Raw genomic sequence first — 7,273 nt, forward strand, 5'->3', positions numbered from 1 at the left:
ACCGACAGCCACCTGCAGAGCTGGTCTTGGAGCTGAGTTGGGCGCTGCTGGATGAGCCCAGCATGGCACCCTGCTCCTGTCACCGGATAGACCCAACAATTCAGCCAAGCAGCCCAGGCCTGTGTGACTGCAAATTTTGAAGGTCAAAGACAGGAAAGGACAAGGACAAGTATCACGAGGCTGTTTACTGTGTCAGAGACGATGGAGCTCACAGTGCGCCCTCTTCTGCTCTTCTAACCCATAGACAGGTGACATCCACGAGTCACTATAAGTGGGCAGGTGCTTTCTGAGTCCTTCCAGATGTTTCTACCATAGAAAAGAGAAGCGCTTGGGTGACTTGTCTAAAATTTCATAGGGAGCCAGGCACTGGAGATTGATGCCTGCCATCCTAGCTACTAAAGAGGCAGAGATATGATGGATTGAAGTTCAAAGCCAGCCTGGGAAGGAAAGTCCATGAGACTGTCTTTAAGTAGCAAAAAGCTAGACTAGAGGCATGGCTCAGGTGGTACAGTACTAGCCAAGGGAGAGTATGAAGCCCTGAGTTCAAGCGCACACACACACACACACACACACACACACACAGAGAAGTTCACATGGATGTGCAAGGTCATGCTTCTAGTACCCTTGTAATCCTCAGGTCTAGCCTTTAGCTGGGGGCTGGAACTTCCTTGGCTCTTACACTATCTGCACAGTACACCTAGTACTTTTGTAGCTTTGGGACAGTCTCCACCAGGGGCTGGCAAGTTCTTGTTCACCTTGCTCTCCCTCCTGACACTAACATCAGGCAAAAGTCAGACCTACAGCAGGCTGTGTGTTTTTTCCAGGGCAGGAGGAGAAGAGGAGAGTTGTAGGCCCCTCTCTCCTTTTTGAGGTTGGGAAGAAGAGACCCACAAACTTGCCTTGGAGCACAGAGAGGTCATTAAGAAGAAGGGCTTTTCCTAGATCCATCTCCTTAGGTCCCCTGGTGCCCCACAACCCTTCCTCTGTACCCTTCTTGTGGCCTGCCTGTTTCTATATTGGCATTTCAGAGCCCTACAAATCAATATTCAGTGCTCTGTCTTATTTAGGATTAAATGTCTTTCTTGGCTTATGATTAAGGCCTGGCTTGAAAATGTCCGGGGAGTGTTGAAGCATTTATGAGGAGAGGAGACAGCTTCTGATGGCCTTTTCGGAAAGAAGGTTCAGCCTGAGTTAAGACCTGGGGGGGAAGATGACAGCAGTGGAGATGCCGGATGGAGACCACTGTTTTAGGTTGGTATATGGAACCTGCTACAAATCCAGAGGCACTCAGAGCCGCTGTGAGGCCTGAACGGCACTCTGCAGCCTCATCTCTGTGGTGACCATGGCAGGGGAGAGGTTTGCTGGGGTTGATCCATTGGCTCCCATGGCCATGGCCTATGGAGAGTCAGTACAATGTGAGAGGAATAAATGGAGGAGTGAAACTGCACCCTGATGTCAGGAAGCAGAGGAAGAGACCAGGCTTCCAGGATCCCCAGGGGTTTGCCCAATGACCTAAAGACCTCCCCTGTGTCCACAGCCTGGAGATTCATCTCTTTCCAGTTGGGGACCAGGCTAGCAGGACTCTCCAGAGAACCTTTGCTGAGCACAGCCTTAGGAGGCTTAGTCCTTTAAAGGTATCTCTTCGCCTCAGGTCACTCCTCAGTCAATAAAACCCCAAAGTGTTATCAGGCCTTCACTGTGAATGCTGATATGCGGAGAATTAAGTGTACTCCAGAAATTAAATGGGTCAAGGCCAGTCACGTCCATTGTCACCAAGGAGTATCCACACCAGATTCTTCCACTTCTTCTTGGTCTGCAAAGTCTGGGAATCAAATCCTGCCATCTTCCATCCTGCATGCATGTGGCCTGCCTTGTACTACAGCAACCTCATGTTTACCACGGTTTCTTAGAGATTCTTGTGATCCAAAGATGGCAGATGGGGAAGGCTGGATGGAGTTAGGTTACCTGGATGGTCTTTGGCTGTCTGCCCTGAGCCATTTAAGACCAGGGACTTTTTTTTTGAGTTCTTCCTCTCTACCCCACCCCGCTAGGCTTCATGCAGGGAGGGACTGCCGCCATGCAGCTGTGCCCATGTACTTGGGTCTGATACTGGGAAGAACTGAGGAAGGCTGGGTTGGAGGCTTACTCTAGGAGGCTGGCCTTCTCTGCTTTCTCGGTAGCATTTGGGAAATGTGTCACTACCTAGCATGTGGCTCTGTCTCATCATTGTGGATCTTCAGTTTCTCCCTTTTGTGTTCTTCTAGGAAATTTCTGGATCCTTTGCACACACTGAAAGTTCATACACATGTTATTATCGAGGCCACTTGAGAGTTGGGCCTGTGTGCATTTTTCTCCCAGCATCTGACATAGGATTCTATTTGTTTTTGGTGCTGGTCTTGGGGCTTGACCTCAGGCTGGGCACTGTCCTTGAGTTTTTTGCTCAAGGTTAGCACTATATCACTTGAGCCACACATCATCTTTTGCCTTTTTACTGGTTAATTTGAGCTAAGAATCTTACAGACTTTCCTGCCCAGCCTGGCTTTGAATAGTGATCCTCAGACCTTAGCCTCCTAAGTAGCTAGGATGACAGGTGAGCCCCCAGCCCCCAGCTAAAGGATTGTGTGAGTTCTCAGTGAATGACTGAATGTGGAGCTGTTTTTGCTTTTTCCCATGGGGACCTTCTTGCTTGTGCCTCTAGAGACCCCATCTCTATCAGTTGAACAGGCTCTGCATCTGCCTCTCAGGAAAGGGTTTATTTGGGCAGATTTTCTAACACCACCTGGCAGAGCTTTTGCAGCCCCACCCAGGGCTGCCTTCCCTGCTGGAGTTACGGCACCCTGAGCTCAGTCCCTGGTCACCTTGAGGAGACATGACTCAGCAAGGCACAAATGCTGAGATGTCCTGTCCAGTCACCCGCCAGGACTTGCCAGGCCGGGCCAGAAGTCTGGCCCTCAAGGGATGCCCCCCCCCCCACTTCCTGGTTGCAGTTTTGCAAGCCGCAGTGCTTTATTTCTGCAAGTTAGGACACAGTTGGTGCACATGGATCTGGCCTCTCGCTGATGAGACTTTAGCCAGATGCGGAGGTGGCAGGTGCAGCTCAGAGTATGCGCACAGAGGGGCCAGCTCGGCTGTAGCTAACTGTGCTGCCTGAGCCTGGCTTCAGCCTCGCCCACACCCTTGAGAAGGCCAATTGAATTCCACCTTGAGATCCCTGGGATCACCTGGAGATGGGTGAGCCTGGAAAAGTCCCTTCAGAGCTCAGCCAGGGAATAAGGGCTGAACCTGACAAAGGAAGATTCAGGTAAACTCATGAGGCTGAAGACTTGAACAGTAAAACCACACTGAAAAACATTTAACTGTGTTATTTTTTGATGTAGCAAAACTTTAAGTTAGGGAGAGGGACCCTATAAAAGGAAGTTCTACTGTAGTAATAAAGCCATGTATGTATGCATGTATGTATGTATGCATGAATGTTTTGCTAGTCCTGGGGCTTGAACGCGGGGCCTGGGCTCTGTCCCCGAACCTCTCTGTGCTCAAGGCTAGTGCTCTACCACTTCAGGCTTTTTCTGAGTACTTTATTGGAGTACTTTCCTGCCTGGGCTCGCTTTGAACTGCGATCCTCAGATCTCAGCTTCCTGAGTAGCTAGGATTACAGGTATGAGCCACCAGTGCCAAGCCTGGCTTATTTTCTTTTCTTAAAAAAAAAAAATTAGTATTGCAGGCTTGGCTCATGTGATAGAGCTTTTGCTTACCAAGCATGAGGCCCAGACTTCAAACTCTACTACTGCCAAAATAGTATTAAAAAAAAAACAAAAATAAAGCTGAAATAAACTTGGCAAATTGATCATATTTTAATTTCTGTGTGGGGGGAGTATTTGTGTGTGTGTGTGTGTGTGTGTGTATGGGTGTATGTGTTTTATTTTATCTTTTTGTTCGTCATGGGGCTTGAACTCTGGGCCTGGGCGCTGTCCCTCAGCTCTTCAACTCAAGGTGAGCACTCTACCACTGAGCCACAGTGCCACTTCCAGTTTTCTGGTGGTTTATTGGAGGTAAGAGTCTCAAGAACTTTACTGCCCAAGCTAGTTTTGAACTGTGATCCTCAGATCTCAGCCTCCTGAGTAGCTAGGATTACAGATGTGAGCCACTGGTGCCCGGCTTTGTGTGTGTGTGTTTTAAACTCAAGGCTTCAAATTCATTGTTTGCTTGCTTAGCTGGTGCTAGTACCAGTTGAACCATAACTCCAGCCTGATTTTTTTTTTTTTTTTTACTGGTTATTTTGGAGATGATATCTTGTGGAATTTTTCTGCCCAAGCTGGTCTTGAAACACGATCCTCAGATCTCAGCCTCCTAAGTAGCTAGGATTACAGGTAGAAGCCACCAGTACCTGGCTACCCTAATGTTTTTGGACGATCATTTAGATGATAGGAAGAGCTTGCCACTCACTGGGTGCCCCCCCTGCGTGGGAGCTGGTGCTCATTTGATTGATGTGATGAGCTATAAGGTGCCTTGAGCTCAGGGAAGTTCGCAATCTCCCTAAAACCCCAGGTCCAGTTTAATGGCAGATTGAGTCTTCTACCCAAGGTCCACCTGCCCCCAGTGCCCCTCACCTCTATTTGGAAATGAATGAAGGAGACATGAATCCTTAAAGGAGGTGGCTGGAGATGGGCACAGTAGCTCATGCCTGTCACCCAGCTCTGCAAGATGCATAAAGGGGAGGAGCTTGGTTCAAGGCCAGCCCCAGCAACACAGTTCATGAGACACTCCCACCCCCATCTCAACCAATAGAGAGGTTGGGTGTGGTGATGTGCACCTGTCATTCCAGCTGCACAGGAGGTGTAAATAGGAGGATCACAGTCCAAGCTGGCTAGGCCAAAAAATAACCTATTAAAAAAACAAGGAAGTCCAAACTTGTAAAAGAGTGTCACTCAAGTGGTCAAGCACCTGCCTCACGAGGGAAAGTCCTGAGTTCAAATCCAAATACTACAAAAAATACATTGGCCACTGAAGGCCAAAATACATGTTGGATAGTATGGGAGAGCCGGTTTGAATAAAAGGAAAATGAGTCCTGAGGGGCATATTTATTGCCCTCAGTGCCCACATCAAGAGAATGGAGACAGACCAAGTAAATAATCTCATGTTGCAACTAAAACAGCTAGAAAAACAAGAAAAAATGGGACCTAAAGTTGCTAGACGAAGCCAGATAACCAAATTAAGAGCAGAGATTAACCAATTAGAAAATCAGAAAACCATAACCAAAATAAACCAAACAAAAAGCTGGTTCTTTGAAAAAATAAACAAAATTGATGGCCCGTTGGCTAGATTAATTAAAAAAGAAGAGAGGAAACCCATATTAATAGGATTAGGGATGCCACGGGAAACATCACAACACGTACCCAAGATATCCAAACAATTCTAACAGACTACTTTCAAAAGCTATACTCTCTAAAGGAAGAAAATCTGGCAGAAATGGATGCATTTTTAGAGAAATACAAGTTGCCCAAACTGAGCAAAGAAGAAGTTAACCAATTAAATAAGCCAATATCCTATAATGAGATACAGGAAGCTATCAAAAGTCTTCCAACAAAAAAAAGCCCAGGACCAGATGGATTCACAGCAGAATTCTATAAGACCTTTAAAGAAGAACTAATACCCATACTCCTCAAGCTCTTCAGAGAAACAGAGAAGGAGGGAGCTATCCCAAACTCATTCTACGAAGCCAATATCATACTCATCCCCAAACCAGGCAAAGACCCAGCCAAAAAGGAGAATTACAGGCCAATTTCCTTGATGAACACAGATGCAAAGATCCTTAACAAGATTCTAGCTAACAGAATCCAGAAACACATAAAAAAAATAATACACTATGACCAGGTAGGCTTCATCCCAGAGACACAGGGATGGTTTAACATACGTAAGTCAATAAATGTAATCCAACATATCAACAGAGCCAAGGTCAAGAATCACATGATTATCGCCACAGATGCAGAAAAGGCCTTTGATAAAATTCTACATTCATTCATGCTAAAAGCTCTGGAGAAAATAGGAATAGAAGGAACATTTCTAAAAACAATAAAAGCCGTTTATGACAGACCAATAGCCAATATTATACTTAATGGGGAAAAGCTACAACCAATTCTCCTAAAATCAGGAACAAGGCAAGGATGCCCACTGTCTCCACTCCTCTTCAATATAGTCCTGGAACCCTTAGCCAGGGCAATAAGGCAAGAAAAAGACATTAAAGGGATCCGCATAGGGAAAGAAGAAGTTAAACTATCCCTTTTTGCAGACAACATGATACTATACCTTCACGATCCCAAAAACTCCATCCCCAAACTCTTAGAAATCATAAATCACTTCGGCAAAATAGCAGGATACAAAATAAACCCACAAAAATCAGTTGCCTTCCTGTACACTGACAATGTACAAGAAGAGAGGGAAATAAAGGGAGCAACCCCATTCACAATAACCTCCCAAAAAATAAAATATTTAGGAATTAACCTAACCAAAGATGTAAAAGAACTATTTAATGAGAACTATAAAAAGTTAAAGAAATTGCAGAAGACACTAGGAAATGGAAAGACCACCCATGCTCCTAGATAGGCCGACTTAATATAGTAAAGATGGTAATACTTCCAAAACTAATATACAAATTCAATGCAATTCCTATTAAAATCCCAATGATGTACATCACTGAAATAGAGAAAACAGTCCAAAAATTCATATGGAACAACAAAAGACCTAGAATAGCCAAAACAATTCTAGGGGATAAAGACAATATGGGAGGGCTATCCATGCCGAACTTCAAACTCTACTACAGAGCTATAATAACAAAGACAGCATGGTACTGGCACAAAACAGACCCGAAGACCAATGGAACAGAATAGAAGATCCAGAAATAAATTCACAGGCCTACAGCCAGCTGATATTCGACAAAGGAGCCAAAGACATAGAATGGAAGAAACACAGCCTCTTCAACCGCTGGTGCTGGGAAAACTGGGCGGCCACATGCAGAAAACTAAAAGTGGACCCCAGCCTATCACCATGCACCAACATCAACTCAAAATGGATTAAAGACCTTAACATTAAACCTGAATCTCTGAAACTACTGCAGGACAGAGTAGGAGAGACACTTGAACTAATAGGCACAGGAAGGAACTTCCTGAACAGAGTCCCAGGGTCACAACAAGTTGGAGAGAGACTCGACAAATGGGACTACCTTAAAATAAAAAGCTTCTGCACAGCTAAATCTATCGCAACTAAGCTAGAAAGACAA

The sequence above is a fragment of the Dipodomys spectabilis genome, unplaced genomic scaffold (assembly GCF_019054845.1).
Source record: "Dipodomys spectabilis isolate Male_0828 unplaced genomic scaffold, ASM1905484v1 ptg000504l, whole genome shotgun sequence".
In the NCBI taxonomy this organism is placed as follows: domain Eukaryota; kingdom Metazoa; phylum Chordata; class Mammalia; order Rodentia; family Heteromyidae; genus Dipodomys; species Dipodomys spectabilis.